We start from the raw sequence: 21,043 nt of genomic DNA on the forward strand, positions 1-21,043 counted from the left end.
GTGTAGAAGCATTGTTGTGGAACGTGGGGCCGCATCGCATTAAAACTTTAAACAAAATACCTGTCATTATTTTCTCACCTTCATCTCGCTCTAAATAGAGTGCTGCAGGCATTTTTTGCAGGCCAAACACAGAGTTTTTAAGCATGCTTTTTAGCATGAGCATTTTAGCATTTCTGAATGGGTTTTTGGTTAAATGCCTGAAATAAGGTCTGTGGTTAACACAAGCTCTTATTCTACAACATAAAATACATCAGTAAAATACATACACCTTGTTACATTTTTTAAAGCTTTTACTTGTCTTGAAAAAGGCAGTTGCAAACAAGTGATTAATGGGACTACAGACGTTGTCGGGGACATTTAACATCATCACACCGAACAGGTACTGTAAACTCCCTAGTTTACAGTATTCATTAAATGAATTCTAGGGCTAGCCAGCATCATTAACTTAAGTTATACTCCACCACCTGCGTGACAACATTAACCAACGTGGCTGAACGATAAATTTGCAACAATATGGTTTCAGAAAACAGTTGTGAGAAGCTAGTTGATAACAATGCATCGTACTATGGTAGATAAGCATTGAGTTACGTCATTGTTCGGGAAACACACCCCAGGCTCGTTGGTTTAATAGATCAAACTTGGTGACTGTACAGATTCGCTATATAACGAAAATTCCACCCTGCTATGTTGACTTTTTTTTCTCATCCACACTGTCTGAGGTAAATATTTGCTGATAGGAGGAGGGGGAAAAAAAGTCATGCAAAGTACATGTTACCCCAGAGTGCTGAGATGCAAAAAAAAAGAAAGAAAAATCATGAGAACAAATATTGAAGAAAAATATGCAGCCAGACAGCTTTAGCTAATTAATGTTGAACACCAGGATTATGACTTGTAAAAAAAAACAAAAAAACATTAAGAACCAGTGAATAATTACTGATGTGAGAGAATATGCAATGCAACATTGGGACCTTCCTTGTGGGACACGGTTTTAAATAAATGAAATTCATGTTTGCATAAATTATTGTTTTAAACAGGGGCCACGTCCATTGCAAATTACAATTAGCATTAAAACACTGGCTGGTACAACAGAAAGCGGTCATTAGCAAGTTTTTCTCACAGCTGTCAGAAACCTTCTGTCACCTTGTGCCAAGACAGCATTCCGCCCACTGCTATTTCACGCCAGGGACCGACAGGGAGAGAAGGAGCGCGCATGCACCCGGCCCCAGAAGCGGCATCAACAAACAGGTAATTGAATAAACCTGCAAGCCTATAGCTTGAAGTTGCTGGCCTGAGGAGATCAATATATTGTCACTTGGCCTTTATAGGAAACTGCTGCATTGCTAAGTTGCTAAGTGCATGAGAGAGAGCGTGATCCAAGGCCAGATGGAAAGCCCCCTGCTGTCAGTCGGCAAGTGACAGGCCTGGTAATTCGGCCGGCCTGCCGCTCTTGTCCTCCCCTTCAGAAATATATATTTAGATATGGACGGATCGACAGCCTGTCATCGCCACACAGACTGTGATAAAAAAAACTGCAAGATGAAGCCAGTGATGGAGATGACCTTGTGTCACAATTCAAACTTTCGATTTTTTTTTGCGCCATGGACCCGAATGTGCACTGTAAAGAGGTTGCTGTAAATTTTACAGTAACTTACTGGCAGCTGGATGCCAGTAAGTTACTGTAAAATGTTTTACAGTATTATTACTGTATTTTCACTTACAGTATACTGTACCATTTACTGTAATTGCATTTACAGTATTATTACTGTATTTTCACTTACAGTATACTGTATCATTTACTGTACATGCATTTACAGTATTATTACCGTATTTTCATTTACAGTATTAGTATTGTTTTTTGTTTGTTTTTTTCATTTAAATTTTCTTTTTTTAATTTATGTTTACCCCACCCCCCAAAAAATCACAATAACTCACAAACATTTGTCCTTATAATATTCTTTTTAATCGTTGAACATTTTGTTTTAGAAGTACAAATTACAAATCTTGACCTTTAGGAGCCACTAGCTGAAGAAAAAAAAAGGCAACATCTCCAAAGTCCATAGAATTAATCTCCTGGTGACCATTTATATCTGTAGCATGGCAAAAACGTACACACACTGAAAAGCAAAACAGGCCTTAAAACAATAAAATACAGTCAAAGTCAGTGTTGTGTTGTTACATTTCAGTAATTTTGCCAGTCAAAGTTGACAACCTCTCTGATGAGAAACACTGAGGGTTTCAGGCTGATGCTTTTCTTTGGACCTTTCCAGATTTCCATCTGATCTGTGCCTTTGGTGTTTGGTGCCATCAGGGTTGACTCTCAGAATGAACCTGCAAACACAAGCAGGGAAAAAATATATAATTTTTTCAGACCGGTGTTGGCAGAATTTTCCCTAACCCTCAAACTTGATGCTGCATGTACTTTGGCGTTAATAAAAGCACTACATCTGATTCTGAATCCACCTACAGTAGTGGTGGGGGAAAAATCGATTCTGTTCAGTGTCGCGATATTTTGCGCACGCAATTATATTGATACAGTAGCGCAAAGTATTCCAATATAGGTTATAAGGCTGTGACGGTGGCAGTTTTTTTTACCACTGCGGTGGTAATGGACCAACTACCTGCAGTGGTTGGGGGGTTATTATGAAAATTGAAATAAAAAAATGTAGTTTATTCGAGCAAAAAAGTCTTTATTTGAGCAATTCCGTCAAAGAAGCAACACAAAGCCTGTAAAGCATTCAAATACATATCAGTAAATATTAGAAACTTACATAATAGAAAAGTTAAATCTATATAAAAAAAAAAAAAAACTTTCGTTTAATACTTCCACACAAAGACACGTGATTCCACATGAAGCCATACCGCTCTGTGCTTTGAGAGGGATGACACGAGGAGGAAAGAGACCATCGATCTATTTTCTGATATCTTCATGTTTTCTACTTGTTGTAAAAGGTATGAAAAGTGAATTTAATCTTCCACAAGGGCAAGACATTTAAGCTATGTTTGAAATTGCGCTGCCAAAGAGAGCGAAACAAAAAATCTAATAAACTTGACGCGCCGTACATGTCTAATAACAAGCAAAAACTGTGTTGAAATGAATCTGACGTGCAAGTAAAAATGTAGGCTATCTGTCCTACAACGTTTTTCTACTTTACCACAGTAAAGAATGTGAATGTAATAGGCCTAAATAAAAGCGAACCAAGGAAGAAACGTTTATAATCCCCTTCGAAAATCGAGACGTAAGTGAAGATTTTGGGAAAAAAACAAGGTATTAAATGCAGGGATGAGTCACAATTTTTGGATATTCGATTAGTTTATTTAATTATAGAATTATAGTATATCGAATAGGTTGTGTAATTATTCTCTAAAATAAAATCTCCATGTTTTTGGTGCTAATGCGGTGGTGACGCGTTCATATAATTACGTTCTGTAATAAGGTCCTGTGTCCTGAATGTTCAAGGACAAAGTTTTTGCACTAGCCTCCAGTAAATGTGTAGAAGATGTTCACAGATTTAATGTGACATTTGTAGTGAGTTGAGCAGTCTTATTTTTTGTAATGTCTTTGAATAATATGGGGGACATGAATCGCAATATATCGCAGAATCGAATCGCAATACTTGCTGTATCGCAATGTTAGGAAGCGCAATAATATTGAATTGTGGCCCAAATATCGCAATACTATCGAATCATCAAATTTTTGCCAATTTCCACCCCTAACCTACAGGGATGGTATTACCCCATAATACATTACATTAAAATCATTAAAGCTTCATTCTTTTTCAATATTCCTGTAGCTTAGATTTCCAGGGAATGGATCATTTAAATTAAACTTAATAAAATGTAAATTGCTTTGGATAAAAGTGACTTCCAAATGCATGCATGTAAATGTAATGTAATGTAAAAAAAAAAATATATATATATATATATATATATATATATATATATATATTGGTTTACCTGATTCTGCATTCGACAAAATAGACAGCTAATGCTGAAGAGTCGTCTGTTAGCAGTTGTAACTGGATGATGATTCTGCCCTTCATTGTCAGCATCCATGTTTTTGCTTTGAGAACAGACTCTCCTGAAACAGATAAAGTCACAGCAGCCTTTTAGTGTTATAGTTTACAGAAAAAAAAACTAAAATACAATAACAGAACTTATTACTAACAACAATAACATGTGGGGTGAAGATGAGGTAAGATATAATGTTGTATGGTGTTTATAGTTTTTAATCAATTAAACAACATTAAAAATATTAGTTAGCAAAACTTTGCTATATTGATAATGGTATATTGCTAACCCTTTCCTCCTCCTTCTCCTCTTCCTCCTCCAACGTCAACCCGTTCTGTGTATTAGTGGAGAGCGTCAGCAGTGATGTACAGTCCGGAGGGAATGGCCGCTGCAAATTCAAAATAAAGAACAGAAAAGAACATGTTTGCCTGCTTAACTAATGCATACTTCAGCTAATTTAGTTGATGTCATCTTACTCACCTGTAGATGTTATCACCATTACGAAGGCAATCACAAAAAAGACTCCAAAATACACCTCCGACATTTCAGACGACATAATTCAGACCACAAACTTGAAAATAAAACAAAAGATGAAATTAACAATGGTGTTGGATAAAGGGTTAGTTTACTCAAAATTGTAAATTCTGTCACCATTTACTCACCCTCAACTTGTTCATAACTTCCATTCAATTATTTAATGTGCTGTATACAAAAGAAGATATTTTAAAGAACATGAGCAACCAAACAGTTACTGGTCCCCATTGACATCCAAAGTATTTTTTCTATTATAGAAGTCCATGCGGACCAGCCACTATTTACCAACATTATTCAAAATATCTTATTTTATATCTTAATAATATCTTATTTTACATAAATGTTCAGACGAAAGAACTTCATGCAAGTTTAGAACACGTTGTGGGCGAGTAAATGATGACATACATAATTTTCTGTTTAAGGTGTACTACGTTATCCCTTTAACTAAGTTTTACTCAGTATTTACGCTGTACATCTGCCAAAAAGTTGTGAAAGAGGAGACAGAACATACCAAAGTTATTATGCTTCTCTGTTTAATAAGTTTACTTCGGCTAATTTAGGTGAAGGTGACCATAACGTTACATACCAGTTGATGTTATCACAATGAAAAGGCTCCAACACACTCCATCGTTGCAGATGGCATTATCCAGATCACAAACCTGAAAATAAATCATATAGGCCTACGTGAAAATATTGTTTAAAAACAAGGGTTTCGTCTATCTCACTTTACCTCAGTATTTCACGTTGAGTTCGCTGTTAGCTCGGTTAACGTTACCGTCGACTCCGCCCGCCTGATGAGCTAACTTGCGTTAAAGAGGCAGAGGAACACACAACCATTATTTTTTATAGTTTTAACTAAAGAATATTTCGGCTAATATAGGTGAACTTAACTTACTCACCAGTTAATATTATCACCGTGACAGCGACCCGGCCGACAGTCAGGAAAAAAGACAGTAATAAAGGCACCAAAAAAAACATTCTGACGACAGTCAGGAAAAAAAGACACTAAAACCATTCAGACGAAAACAAAACGATACATCATGTTAGTTTGCTGTTAACATAAGTAAACACATGTGAAAATGTTTATTTTACATAAAATAGAAATTATATACTAACCTTTTTGGTGAGTTACATGATCTTTTGTCCGTGCATTAACTGCCACTTCACCCCTCAAAAAAACACTTGAAAAGAAATCCCTCTTGCCATTGGTCAGTTTTTCGCGGGCAAGTTCACTACTGTAAATTGATTTACAGTAGTGAAGAATTACAGTAGTGACCCTATATTTTCCCATAATCCTTTGCTGTTTACAGTAACATACTGTATACATATTTTACAGTATCTTACTGTACATATTACAGTAAAATACTGTTCAAATTACAGAAATCCGTTACAGTGTGTGTGCAATTTACCGAGCCGATGTTTTCATCAAGAGCGTGCATTTCACCGTGTAAGCTGTGGTCCAGGGTTTGTGTGCATTTGTGAGCATCAGCAATGAATGCAATCTTCTCATACACATAGTATGTACACAGCAAATGATTCTTATATTAAGTAAATTGTGCGGTAAAATACCCTTTTTTCTGCTTTACTTAATATTCTGAAGTTCTAACAACTTTCAAGAATATTTCTGTTCTAAAATAATCTGTAATTTAACTAACAAGCGAGTAGGTACATTTGACTTTGAACTTCATTCAGGACCGTTGTTCTATATAGTATAAATCCAGACATACTCCGTCAGGTTGTTACTGTCATGTGACCTACCAGCGTCAGGTGCATCACTTGCATTCATAAATCCTCTCCTGTGGCATCATGGGATAGTAAAAGTGTCCATTGAATGTGCACTTCAGAATCTCGGTGGAAATCTGGGTAATTTTCGCATACTGTCTTCGAGTACTTTATGTATTCGGACATACTAATCTTTTGGCATACTGTTTTTTGTTTTGTTTTATATAGGGAAGTATTCAATTTTGAACCCAGCAAATAAGTTTCCATTGTTTGATTATTTACTAGTTTTCCTGACATCGTTGTTGTTGATTTTGTCACATTTAGTTACTTATAATCAGTATCACATCATAATATTAGAGATATTAGAGATTTTTACTTTATTTATTGATATTAGTAATATTTTAAGCCTACATTTAATTTCTTGCTAATTTTCTCTATTTTTTACACTTTGTCATCATCTAATTCCCACTTACCTTTAAAAACAGTAATAATTTAATAACGCTGTTAAATGAAATTTAAGCAAATCTTAAAATGAATATCCATTTTTCATATTGTCCATTATTGTGACATATACAGCATTTATATTGCACAGACATTTTTAGTTTGGTGTGTCCCTAGTATAGTTTCAATCACTTTGCTCTCCATGAAATACATTTCTCATAAAAAATAAATAAAAAAACTTTAAAATGTGTAAATAAAGGGAACACATTAGACCCTTTTGTTGAGACAAAAAAAAAAAAAGATAATTTAAGTGGTTAATTGCTACAATGATGGCAGATTAAACCATGTCAACTTTACTCTTTATAAACTGAGACTAGATACTATAAATTACATAAATTAATTAAAACGCATTGGCATTTACATTTATGCATTTAGTAGACACTTTTATCCAAAGCAACTTCCAAAAGAGGAACAAAAGCAATTTGTCAGCTTGCTATCGTTTCCTTCATTTTTTACCGTGCATAAGCATGCAGTTGTTGTAGGCATAGACTAATTCCTGAGGGATTTGTAACTTCATTGCTACATTGTGGAATGTTCTCTGTACACAATTCAGATGAAGAGAAAGCAAGGAATGAGAAATTGAAGAAAAACAGCATTGTAGCGACTAGTCAGCCCTGCCTCTGTCGACTGGATATACGACAACAAAGGGCAGAGAAACAGCTGGCGCTTCTTTCTCACATGGCATCCTGTAGTTTATGTGGTGGAGGCGTCTTGATTTATTGACTGTAATGATGCATTTGGGCTGACGAGGGTGAGGGGGTGGATTAGAGAGAGGGGTGCGGGTTGCCGATACCAGGCGAACGGGCTGAGTCGAAAGAGATTCAGCCTTCCTATTGTGGGAAGCACGGAGGACCGCTACTCGTGGCTTCGAGCTTTTGTTTTCCATTGGCATGCCAAAAAACAGCTGTGCCGTCTGCGGTAAAGCAAAGTGCATCCTGCTTAAGGAAATCACAGTAATCCGCTCCCCACATCCTGACAGAAGCTGACGTAACTCTAAAGGTAGAATTATCCTGTCAAGTGGCCCCTTTCGAGACCCGTATGTAAATATGGCGACAGAAAGAAAGATTCCATCGGAGAGGGAGAGGAAAATAGCTCTAGAAATGGGTAAAATGGTACACTTGAGCAAAAGACAGGCTCTTTGGGTGTGCCAAGATAATGATCAATTTACTCCAAGCCCACTCCGCTGATATCATTGTGACAGAAGTGTCTTTGTTTGTGGCTGGATGGCTGTTTTTGACTGAAATTTAGATGGGGATCATTAGATCTGCAGAGATATTCGGTGGTGGTGGTGGTTGTTTGTTTGCTTGTCATTCTATGACAGGAAGGAATAGCAAAGAGCAAAGTAGCAAAGAGCTTTGTTCTTGTTGATTACACAGTGGCTGAAAAGATTAATTGCATGCTAAATATAAATCACATGAGCAGCAAATATTTGAGTTTTGACGTTTTGATTTATGTGTACAAATAGTAGCAGTTATAAAATGGGCTTAAAATTTCCACATATTATTACTATTAAATGTTTTCCTTCGTGAATTTTCTATCAATACTTAAATGCAAAGTTTTTCGAGATGCTAAAATGGCCTTGGGGTCTTTCAGATGTCAGGAAAAACGTGAGGGTTAAAGGTTTACAGTTAACTAGTTAACATTTAATCCTTTTTAATGTATAGTAAACTTTTCTTCAACAAGATCAAGATCTTCAGGCTGTAAAATGGCATTTGAGAAGGGAAATCAGACCATCATTAAGGTCATTTCAACACATATATCATGGTGACAACGACAACGTGACACAACATGCATTGCTTCCTGTTTAATTATAGAGGAATTAGCTTGAGATGACTGGTTGTGAAATATGTCTTGATGTTATTTTTGGGATGCTTATTTCCTCTATTTATTCTCATTTCAAAACTGTTCATGGTTAATTTAGAACAAGAGTCTCAAAATCTCCCTCCTTGCTGGCATTCATCAGTCTTTCTAAATGAATGCTATTAAGCCGTCTGTTGCATTTGGCTATTTTAAAATACCACTGCTGCAAAATAGTAACTGATCAGCAGCAAAATAGAATATCTTATATATTTTGAAACATTATTTTGTCAGAACTCAATGCTAATCCTTCAGCCTGTGACTTGGTTATTAATAAACACCACCATCATTGACATTCACATTGTTTGTTTGAGGTTATACACAGACCTAATCTGTAAATTAGTTCTAAAGCCTCAATAAAGTAACTGTAATTTAGTTCTTAAGCCTCAATAAAGGTTTATCACACCATAAACCAAATCTTAACAGATGTATCCTGTAGTTTAATCACTTTGTAAAAAACAAATGTTTCTTGAGCACCAAATCACCATATGATTTCTGAAGGATCACGGAGACACTGAAGACTGGAATAATGGCTGCTGAAAATTTGTGACTAAATAAAATCATACACGAAATACTAATAATAACTAAATGCACTTTCCTTAACTTTAGTTTGGGTTAGGGGTTGTTGAAATCACTAAGTATCAAACTTCAGCGAATGACATGTCCCCTTGCCTTGTGGTGAATGTGATTTCATCAAGTAAAACATGTTCCTGGATCATCTTTGTTGACCCTGGAACAACATTCCAGGGTTAGGCTACATGCTTCTACATCATTATTATTTACCTATCATTTTCCACTTATTTTAGGGATAAGTTATATGGGTAGGGTTAGGTTTAGGGGTAGGAATAGGGTTAGAACTAAATTTTCGGACAGGAATGTTGTTCTAGAATCAACAAAATATGTTGATCCAGGAACATGTCTTACCTGGAAAAATCCCGGTGACCATCACATTGACCTGAGTAGTCTACTGCAGTTACATCTAATGTGACAGAAAACACACAACAATCATTTGTTCAAATTTGTCACAATCTCTAATGTTCAGTACACATCATGCAAGCTGTGATAGCACTGACCCAATGACCCTCTCCAGGATTACAGTGAATCCTCTGTGGAAAATGCCCATTGTGGCCAGTCTAAGAATAAGGAGGCTCGATTCATTCGTCTCTGCAGGCGCTCTAATGCTGCAATCTGGACGACTCCCCCTGTGCGGCTTTGTGTCCGACTCGTCTGTGAACACAGTGATCTAACACGGGCTGCTGGGACACAGCTGGGGGACGGAGAAGCAATAAGAGACATCAGGCTCGAAACACGGCAATCTGTTGACTTTTCATAAAATATGCATGCACTCCTTGTGAGGGGAAGTCTTTGTACAACATGTCTTTGTGCAGATCCCCAGTGTATGTGTGTGAATGCTTGGTTTTGGTTATTTCTCTGTCCCATTGTGTCTGTGTGTGTGTGTGTGGTAGGTAAATGCTAATACATATATGCACTTTCTCTAATTATGAGCAATAGTATCAGTGATTCATTTACTTAAATAAGTGTGTGCAAGGAAATATGAAAAATATCTAAAATTATAATACATCATTTTATTGTACTATATATATTATAACATTATATATATGAAGCCTTCATATGCAAAAGCCTCTAAGTCCGTCTAAAGTTTTTGTTTAATATTAAATTTTTTATCAGACTCCTATGTATAGGTTTCTACCCAAGTATCGACATTTCTGAATGGGCTGAGGCTGTGATTTAGTGAGTTTGAAGTGAAAGTATTTGATGAGTGTACTGTATACTATGTGCGGAGAGCATTCACTCAATATTATTTTCTCATTTTTGACAGAGGTGGCTTTTAGAGGCTTTTGCATCGGAGGTCTTCATATATATAGATAGATATACAGTACCACTCGTTACAACCGAGGTATGCAGCAAAGCATTTGTGAACCCACAACACGCACAACCTTGAGGCGGATGGGCTTCAACAGCAGAAGACCCCACCGGGTACCAGTCATCTCCACTACAAATAGGAAAAAGAGGCTACAATTTGCACGAGCTCACCAAAATTGGACAGTTGAAGACTGGAAAAATGTTGCCTAGTCTGATGAGTCTCAATTTCTGTTGAGACATTCAGATGGTAGAGTCAGAATTAGGCGTAAACAGAATGAGAACATGGATCCATCATGTCTTGTTACCACTGTGCAGGCTGGTGGTGGTGGTGTAATGGTGTGGGGGATGTTTTCTTGGCACACTTTAGGCCCCTTAGTGCCAATTGGGCATCGTTTAAATGCCACGGCCTACCTGAGCATTGTTTCTGACCATGTCCATCCCTTTATGACCACCATGTACCCATCCTCTGATGGCTACTTCCAGCAGGATAATGCACCATGTCACAAAGCTCGAATCATTTCAAATTGGTTTCTTGAACATGACAATGAGTTCACTGTACTAAAATGGCCCCCACAGTCACCAGATCTCAACCCAATAGAGCATCTTTGGGATGTGGTGGAACAGGAGCTTCGTGCCCTGGATGTGCATCCCACAAGTGTCCATCAACTGCAAGATGCTATCCTATCAATATGGGCCAACATTTCTAAAGAATGCTTTCAGCACCTTGTTGAATCAATGCCACGTAGAATTAAGGCAGTTCTGAAGCTGAAAGGGGGTCAAACACAATATTAGTATGGTGTTCCTAATAATCCTTTAGGTGAGTGTATGTTCGCTATGCATGATGGCTTATAAATAACATCTGTAAAACAAATAGATCTGTAATTATTGTTTAATGTACAAAAATGGAAGAAAACAGACACTGGAGTAAATGAGAAAGAATGGGAAAGAGTGTTGTAGAGCAGGGTCTTTGGGGACAAGAGGTCCATATTAACAGGGGATGAAAGTGCTAATAAAACGTGAGAGCAGCAGAGGTCACAAGGTCATGTGCTTGTGTAATGAATGGAGAAATTTAACTCATCCAATTATAGGAAAGTAAGACGAAAATCCATAGCGTTACTCCGGGCACTGAGCCCAAATGCAAAACTAATAATGTCAAGCAAAGCTCTGGCTTTCCCTTTACTTTGTGTGTGTGTGTTGAGAGAGAGAGAGAGAGAGAGAGAGAGAGAAGTGAGATAAAGAAAAGACAGAGAAAATGTATATGCATTGGGTGCAACCCTTCCTTGAAAAGTTTGCATGCATTTTTGATGTTCAGAGTGCTTGTTTGTCTAGGCTCTCTGCTATAGCATGTTTGTGTGTATGCCGCCGTCTTCAGCCGCAATATAATGGGCTTCTTTAGCGGACTGCCATTCACTGGGCCATTTATAAAGACTGGCCTCTTTCTTTGCGGCCCGCTGCATACTAAAATAAAAAGGTCGATAACACTGAACAATAATAACAGGTTATAGTCCCAGCGAAGCCAATTTGGCCCCATTTTGAAGGAGTTTGCTCATGAAATGTGGCCTTAATGGACAAGTTTATGTTAAGCCAGGCATTTGCCGACCAATATATGCAGAAGTGTGTGCTTTCAAAAAGTGATGAGGAGAATACGAGTACTCTGGCCTTGTACTGCATGGCCTCTCCGAACATCAGAAAATATAGATTCGTTCTGATTTAAATACAGCAATTCAGGCGTCTGAACCAGAGGCGCAGCGCGGACCTGCTCGGCTATAACTCATATTTTACAAATAACCACGGCTCTCTCTCTGCGCTGTGCCAGCAGACAGTCGCAAACACACATGCATACGAAAAGACGACACTTCTATCAATCACTTCCCTCATCTCCAAAAGGAAACTCATAAAACGGACGATTATTTGCGAAAGCAAGCTGCCGAAGGAAAGCTTTAATTAAACCCCTTTATTTATATGTCAAGTGAAAATGGGGGGAAATCTAAATCAAATTCTTTTTCTTTTTTCGCTCTTTTTTTTTCCCCCGTGTGAGCTGTAACCCTTGGAGGCAAGTCATTATGGCTTATACATAACCATCACGCCACATTAAAATCACATTACACAACAACGATAATCATCACGTTCAATTACATGTGGTAATAAATGCCCATGCAATCTTTGCTAAATCTATTAGTGTGCCATCGCAGGAGAGAGAAAAAGAGACATGCAAATAAAGAAAGAAGGGAATCTGGGTTCGATACATTAGTCTTAGTTTGTTCGTTAGTTCGACGTGAGACCACCTGAAGTATAAAAAAAGCATTTTCTTTTCAACTATTCACCTTTTCATCTTGCCTTAATTGAAGAAAGAATTGATTTATTCAGCAGGTTAATTGGCTCAAACACATTATAATATCCAACACTACTTTTTGTCGAGAAGGCTGTATTAGTGTTACTCTAAAATGAAATATCAAGTGTATAGACTATTTTAAATAATATATTGCAAATGAGAATAGTCATACAAAAATGTAACTGGCAAGTAGTGATGTTCAATTTTTTAACGAATCGTCCTTTTAAGCTGGTAACTGGCAGGGGTGGTTCGCAGAATTGAACTTTAGCACCAGGCCGAACACCAAATGAGCATGTCCAGACAAGTTATTGAACCAAAGAACCAGTTCGATATGAACAAATCAAATCTACAGAAATAGATGAAAGTCTGCTTTTCTGTAAAGTCCGACTCCAAAAGAACCAAATGTGCTAGAGTAACCCTGTTGGGTTATTTTTGAGTCGCTTCATTTCAAACCAGTTATCAATCAGTTACCAGTTTTCAAAAAACGATTCATTCAAGAATCAAACATAACTACTGGCAAGCCTGCACTACACATTTGAGACTACACATCTCAACAATGGTAACACACAAACACAACAAAAGACATTACAGTGAAATGTAAACCAACAAACAAATATATATAGAAAAAAATAAAAATAAACCCATGCCCATTCACACCAGTAACTATAACAATAAAGATATAGTTCTAAAAATTATTTTAAATATAAAATCATAGCAGAGTCCACATCACAACTATAATGATAAAGGCACAGAGAAACAATAATGTGGAATCCCTTTCAGAACAATTTTTTGTCCAGCTGATTAACGATAAAAACATTGACAGCCAATCAGAATCCTGCTTTAAAAAGCTTGAACATTTAAAGAGGCAGACAACAAAACTGCCACCCACGCTTATAATAAACAGAACAATAATGTCTGCTGGTATGGATGCTAATATAGTTATTGTACTTGGTGTGAACTCTGATTTGACCTCAGCCACAAAGCATGCAGGGTAACCAACAGTCCAACAGTGATAATGCCACTTACATTGGCAAAAACACAGAAATTAATTCACAGGTGAACTAAGTTACAGTGCATGCTAGTCAGATTATGTAGCATTGTGAATGTGAATTAATAAATGTTTATAAATTTTTTCTAGATAAGTGAATGTGACATAATCAATTGCATTGATTAATCATAGAAGACATTTTCATCAAAAACATAAACAAAAAACTGTAAAAATGACCACATCTCAGTCCTGCGTGTCTCAGGTTTGACTGTTGTGCAGGTGGAGAGTCAGTGTGGAGCCATACGAGAGCACTTCAGGTCACATTCACACTCACTCAACATCCACACAGTGGGATATGGCTGAACCTTAAGTGGGGCACTTACCCCTACTTGCCTCAGTAAATATGCAGCTGTATAAACTCTTTAAATTAATGATATGTAACCAGAAAAAGAAGAGCTTTGCACTTTCTGGTAACATAAACGCTATTAGGCTGCCATCAGCGGAGGAGTCTGAAATGCTTGTGCTATGAAACGGACAGTTTGCTCTGCGCCCTCGAGCCGAAAGTGTATATATCATGGGCAGATGATAACATTCAAACATCTGACACGCTATTAAGTTGATGCTAAGCCATTTCTGAGTAATACCTCTTTTGTTACCTAAAGACTTCACGAATATTTGATCTCAGTAAATTTCCTTGAGTCTAGTTGGCTGCAGTTTCTGAGTTTGGATGTTTTTTTTTGTTTTTTTTTTATACAGTATGTATAGTTGGTAGCAATATATGGTCCCGCTGTAAGTATTTTACATGCTTAAATATATAAATTCCAGGCCATGAATTTGATGAGGGATAGCAGCAGACATTTTGGTTTTGATTTGAAATGTTTCACATGTTATATTCCATATATATTCCTCATTACAAATTGCTGATGAAGCATACAGTTTAGAATAATAAAATTTTTTATTCATTTATTGAATGTTTAATGGTTTATGTAAGTATAGTGCTATGAATGTTTGTATACCTTGTTATACGTCATAGTTTAGATTACTTGTTTTATATACAGTATGGTAATATATGAAAAAGCATGCATATGCTAAAATGTTTATTTTATACTGCTAATTTTAAATGGCTGTCAAAGGAGAAACATGGTACACCCACAGAATGGTGTATAGCATTTACCAGCAGGGTCTAACTGCTAAAGTTAACTAACTAAACTCGGAGCCCTTGGTTGCTTGATAGATGTGCCTTCATTTTTAAAGCGTTCAGATGTTTAGTACTCCGGGGTTAATGGTTTTTCATCAACTTTTCAAACAGTTTTTCTTCATTTTCTCTGTTCAGCACCTTTTCAGCTTTATATCTGCCTTGAGTCTTTCTCTCTCTTATTTCCACCAGTCTTTTCTCAAAATGGACGTGAGCTGTAATTAACTGTTATTTGGGATTGATTGCAGACAGCTTAGCATTGACTAGCTGCATTATGGAGTCCCTTCAAAGAAGGATTCCAGCCCTGCCAATACACTGAGTTTATTTCAGCACAGGATCAATAGTGAACGTATTAAAAGCTTTATTTGGACTTTGTTGGCAGTAGACTGCCGATGTTCCTCAGAGCCAGTGTCTGGGTCTCTGCCTGTGTGCCTTGACTTCACCTCTAGACTCGGTGAAGAGGTGATTCTATGGCCTGAATTTCACTTGCATTTAAGTTCATACAGATATAAAGTAGCTGTTGAATGTATCATTGAACCAAATTCAAATCAGTGTTGCAACTTTTGTGCCAATGGTTGAAAATGAAGTCTGGCAGCGTTTTTCACACTAGTGTTTACAGAAGTGGTTTTTGATGTCAGAGTTTGGCTCATTGGTTGGTGGGAAATTGTTTTCTGAGCTGGAAAGTGCACTTTAAAATGGCTCAGGGACAAAAATAGTGGCCTTGTACAAAATTGTGCATTTGATGGAAATCTGTTGTCTTGTGGTCTTTGTCTATGAGGTCCGCATTTGTGATTCAGATGGTTGCTCAGTACTGTTGTACTGTTGTACAGGGTTAAATAGTTTTTTGAAAAGAGTTCAGTGGGACCAGAGTGAATATGTGATTTGGACCAAGCAGAAAGAAAATGTGTACATTAATCATTAACAAAAAACATTATTTCTTAAATCGTTGCGTTCAATTCATCAATTTGCGGCCATAATACTTTTAATTTACTCAAAGTTTTGACACGTGACTCCAAGTTTGAGCTTATTTTTTTGCTAAAAATTTGGAATCAGCTGTCCACTTGGCAAGAACGAAAAAAACAAAGCATTTAGTCCTTCGACCTGCAAAACCTCTCCAAACTGAATCAAGGCTTTTGAATGAGCTACTTCTGTCAGGTATACACAGCTGAAGTAGGTTCTTGTCTACCAAGCCAAGTAGTTGGAAAATTACATTCACTTCTCAAGCCTCTTCACACTTTTCATATCAGCGTTCTCTAAAGTTTCTTGCTGCCCTTGAGTGTTTGGTTGATGGCCATCATAATCTCATGCTGTCAAAAACCAGAATGTCATTCTTTCAAGCTGAGATCTGAGCTGCTCCTGTGAGTCTACAGTATGTATGAGCTCTTAGGCCTTTAAAGTCGACATGAAATGGTGTTTTTAACTCTGAAATTTGATTTTTATTTTAGTAGCTACTATGTTGTGAATTCTTACATTTATGTGATGTATTTAGGAGTAAAGCAGCATTTTAAGCAATTAACAATGTAGGGAGGCACTTTATCCATTGGGAATAGACTGGGGGAAAGGTGGACTCTATGTGACAAGTGGATGTTGAAAGTATATGGCTTGATGATGTCAACCGAAAAGGAAAGTCGTTTCAGAGGCAAAGCTAGTTGTTACATTTTGATGGAATTTTACAAAGATTTTGTGTGTGTGAATTTTTATGATGACTCTAAAATTGCTACTGTTATGCTATTTTAAAAAGTCCTAATTTTGTTTAGGGGGGTCTCCAAAAGCAGGTTTATTTGCATCCAAGGTCAAAAAACACAAATTTTCTTATAATATACTTTGCACATCACCTCATTCTCAAAGTGTCTGTAAATAGTTTGCTTGAAGATTCAATCTCTCTAAACCCCTCTATTCTGCTCTGATTGGTCTGATGGCCAAGTCTGTTGTGATTGGTCTAAAGCTTACAGCACATGTCTAAACGCCTATTGCCATATCTGAATTTCAGCTCCAGAGGCTTCCTCAGCACTTGATACACAGTGATATCTACATATCAATTCCAGCGCAAGTCCTCCTCATCCTTTTGAAGTGCATGCAAAGTGGATTCGCAGTGCTGAATACGCCGTCTTCTCGACATGTTGATAACACGAACCAAACTCTTCTAGTCTCAGTACAACTACCGTGTTTAAGGGCAGGTCAAAGTAGACGTCATTCGCAGGTAGCCAATGAAGATCAAAGGCTGGCATTCTTCAAATGTCTTACGTTGTTACGTAGGTATGTAACAGGAAGTGAGCCTGGAATCGATAGGAGACAATAACTTCATTTGTAGTGCACTTTGATCTTTAAAACTTTGCAGACAGCAAACCGCTATATTACAAACTCCATGAAAGGTAATACTAGAAAAACCTAATAGGGGCACTTTAAGTGTCTGTGTGACAGTTCACAGCGCAGGGGTTGAAGAAAAAAGAGAGTTTGAAATAATTTAGATTTCTTTGTGGAATAGCGCGTGCTCCAATTAATTGTAAAGGCAATGGTTTTTTGTGCTTTTTATTTTCATATTTTAATTTATTTTTCTTCCCTAAGGTTATTTTCATTTTGACTTTCAAGAGCCTCTTACACTTCAATAGTGAAATCATGAGCCAAAAAAACCCCCAGTATTGACATTGATTTACACAATTTAGGAATAAGTAATAGCCTACTTTAATTTATAATAGATACGTGAATATTAGATCAAAATTGGAGACCCATAGCGGTTTGAGAATTTTAGATAACTTTTGTAGACTTTGAAACAAAATTGCTTCACTCCCCGGTCTTTGCTATCATACTTTTGATGAATCAAACTTTTGGCTATGACCAAAACATATACATATATATAAAAAAATTGCCATATCTTTCAGCCTGACAAAAACATCCAGCTGTGATTCTGTGAAACATGACGAAAGTATAATGAGACTGGCTTCTCATCAACAAACTGACTTTCTGTTCTTTTTTTCCTCTTTCTCGCTCACACACACACATACACACAGTCACACACGGGTTGTCTCTCTGATGAGATATCATTTTGTCATTTACCATGCTGCGCAACAAGATGTATCTCCTCCACTAATGCATCAGCGACAGCAGCAGTTCTGTCCTTGTCTGTGCTCTCCCTCAAGGCTAGCAGGCTCAGTGCTGTTTGGCTCTGCTCGGCAGTGGAGGAGGCCAACATGGCCGTTACACTATAAATGACTAGACTCTTCCTCACTGTCAGACCATACTCACACGTTCGTACCCGTATACATTCAGCCACACTCTCTCTACACGGCATCTCACCACTGCCCGTAGTTCTCACACGTCTGGTCTCGCGCGCGAACGAGCGTTCGTATACGACGGAGCGTCGCTCAAAAGGAAATACTGTAGTGTATATGCGTCACATTTAATAAGGCGTGATCACTCAAACTGAGCTGTGATTAAAAGAACGATTTAGACGTTTCTGCAGTTGCCTGTCACTGAACAACGCTCGACTTCAAAGCTTCTTTTTATCTTCAATTTTATGAGTGCTAATTTATTTGGATAGCCTATAGGCTACTTTTTCCAAATCAATTTTGTTGCGTCAGAAAACAAAATATTAAACCATGGTATCTGCAATCAAGCTTTTCCCAGTAACTTTTACATTTCAGTTAATCTTTTAACTTCACCTTTTTTGGAGCCATTTTTGCACTTTTCCATCCAAATGGTGTCAAGATGATGTAATATAGCCTATAGTAAGTTCTCCTCCAGTGATAAGTATGATTACAAATATGTAAATAGATTTTTTAAATCATAAACACAATCATTTATGTTTTTTAGTTTATTTTATTTAACTGTGCAACTGTGCTTGTGCTGTGTTTCTTTAAAAAATAATCTGACATTTTGTTATATGCTATATGACATTCATTCATTTTTAAGTGTGGCTGAAGCGTCCACATACTTTTCTGCTGTACCCTGAGGTAGCCTGAAGGACTTTATAACTGCAAACTCAGCTGGAAAAAAAATATACCTGCAAAACACACACACACACACACACACACACACACACACACACACACACACACACACACACACACACACACACACACACACACACACACACACACACACACACACACACACACACACACACACACACACACACACACACAGACAGAGAGATGATTTTGCTAATACCAGCCATCTTGATATTTAATGATTTGGTGGGTTTTTTCCACCCCCTGACTTCGGAGGGTCAGGTCAGCTCGTTAATGAGCGTGGAAGGAAGGGTCCCACGCAAACGCTTAATTTCTATAGACCTGCACTCCAAAGCAACCCAATTATTTCACTTAGAGCATTGCTATATTTTCAAAAAATACCCCAAAGTCTTTTAAAAGTATTCAAAAAATCCCATTAGTTCTCAGAGCTTCTCCTACTTTTCACAAAACGTTGCAGATTTGTTTTACTTGTCCTCACTGTCAGAGGAAAATAAATATTTTTGGCAGCCGTTACTGAACATGGATCAAGGGTCAAACTAGGAAATATGAACACCTCTGGTGTACATCTTGAATGCTGAACTTTTTGAGCAAGAGCCATATTTCCTCAAAAGACAGAGAGCATACATTATCCAGCATACATGGTCTGCATCTAGAGCAACTGAATGACAATCCAAATGTCCCAAGATGCAGATCCCGTATGACAGTATGAGCTATCTCAGTGTCCATACATCACAAAAATCATGAAGATAAATGCCTTATTAGGCGTGGCTCACATCTGCAATCATTTTTAAGGATGCCATAGCTGCAAGGTAAAAGAATGCAATAGAAGAGAAAGAAAAGACAGAAATCTGTCAGAGCACCAAGACAGTGGTGATATAAAATATTATCATATATATATATATATATATATATATATTATTATTATTCTGAGCGTGTTCCTCGGAAACCTTCCCTCGTTCTGTCTGAATTTTCAAAGAGTAGCTGTCAAAATGTTCAAGCATTCAGTTCTGACATTTCATTAATGAATCATTATCTATTAATGCATAAATATTAACAGATAAAATGAATTAGTTAAATCATTGATGTGGATCGGAATCAACTGGGAGGTTACATAATTTCGAACAGCACGAGCTTTCAGGAGAAACCTGAATTACTGGCTCTCTATGTATCTATTTTGTTTCATTTCAAGCTGAGGAAAATGTTATTGCTTTTTCATGCTCAGTAGTTCTCAGTTAGATGTCGTTTAGGTGCCGACGATGTTTATGCACAGAGCAGTTTTGCAACTTTGCTTAATTTGTTTGTTTTTGAAAGAGTTGCATGTGAAACGTTTGACTTCATATTGAAATCTGTGATTTCTAAATAGTTACTTATAGTTAGTGGAATGTCTCAAGTGGAAGTAAGAAATAGAAATAAGATGTAACCCAGAAATCTTCTAATACAGTAAATACACAAAAATGATAAAATAATTAAATTCTCTAGTATCAACAGTTGAAAAATGTTCAGTACTTTAGCTTATATAGAGCAGCTAGCGTAGCTAATCATTATGCTTGACATTGGCTGTCCGAGTCATACGTTATATTTTGTACGTAACATAGCCAGCATGCCAAATGAGAAGCCCACAAAAATAACACTAATAAGGAAATCATTAAACACTACTCCATTGACCTTTTAAAATGCTGGCGTCTCAACTTCTTTTCCTAAATCCCCAGGTTATTGACTCGGCAGCTTCCTAAACGTTACTTGTAAAAGTGCGGCGGGATAGGTTTTATAGCACCCGCCTTCCCCTAACCTTGCCAGAAGGGCCTGAAAGGCGCTTAGCATTATAATGATCATGAGAAAAGGATGCAGAGACGTTGTGCTTCTTGTCATCCCAGCTTGTGGGCCGGTCACTCTAGCCCATATACTGCTGTCTTCCTCTTTCGTTTTCCCTCCTTTTTCCTGTTGGGACCTCAACCGTAACAGTCCATAGCATCAATATGCATAGACTATGACAGCATATGACCCACATGTCATAGTCAATCAGTAACTAACCATTCTAAGATGATGAAGGATAG

At 37.3% G+C, this 21,043-nt stretch overlaps 1 long non-coding RNA gene across 3 annotated transcripts; it reads right to left on the reverse strand.

The window, feature by feature from the left end:
- Nucleotides 1-1,937: 1,937 nt before the first annotated feature.
- On the reverse strand, nt 1,938-5,944 carry LOC309477155. Of its 3 annotated transcripts, none has more exons than XR_014198548.1 (8): nt 5,659-5,944; nt 5,442-5,547; nt 5,273-5,341; nt 5,129-5,201; nt 4,489-4,579; nt 4,298-4,396; nt 3,955-4,078; nt 1,938-2,328 (listed from the first exon to the last, which is right to left on the reverse strand). It is a non-coding gene; the product is annotated as an uncharacterized lncRNA (long non-coding RNA). The 3 variants fall into 3 exon arrangements; XR_014198549.1 differs by having other exon boundaries at nt 5,273-5,345; XR_014198550.1 differs by lacking the exon at nt 5,659-5,944 and having other exon boundaries at nt 5,442-5,597.
- Nucleotides 5,945-21,043: the final 15,099 nt, after the last annotated feature.

The sequence above is a fragment of the Leuciscus leuciscus genome, assembly GCF_965113295.1.
Source record: "Leuciscus leuciscus genome assembly, chromosome: 16".
Taxonomy (NCBI): domain Eukaryota; kingdom Metazoa; phylum Chordata; class Actinopteri; order Cypriniformes; family Leuciscidae; genus Leuciscus; species Leuciscus leuciscus.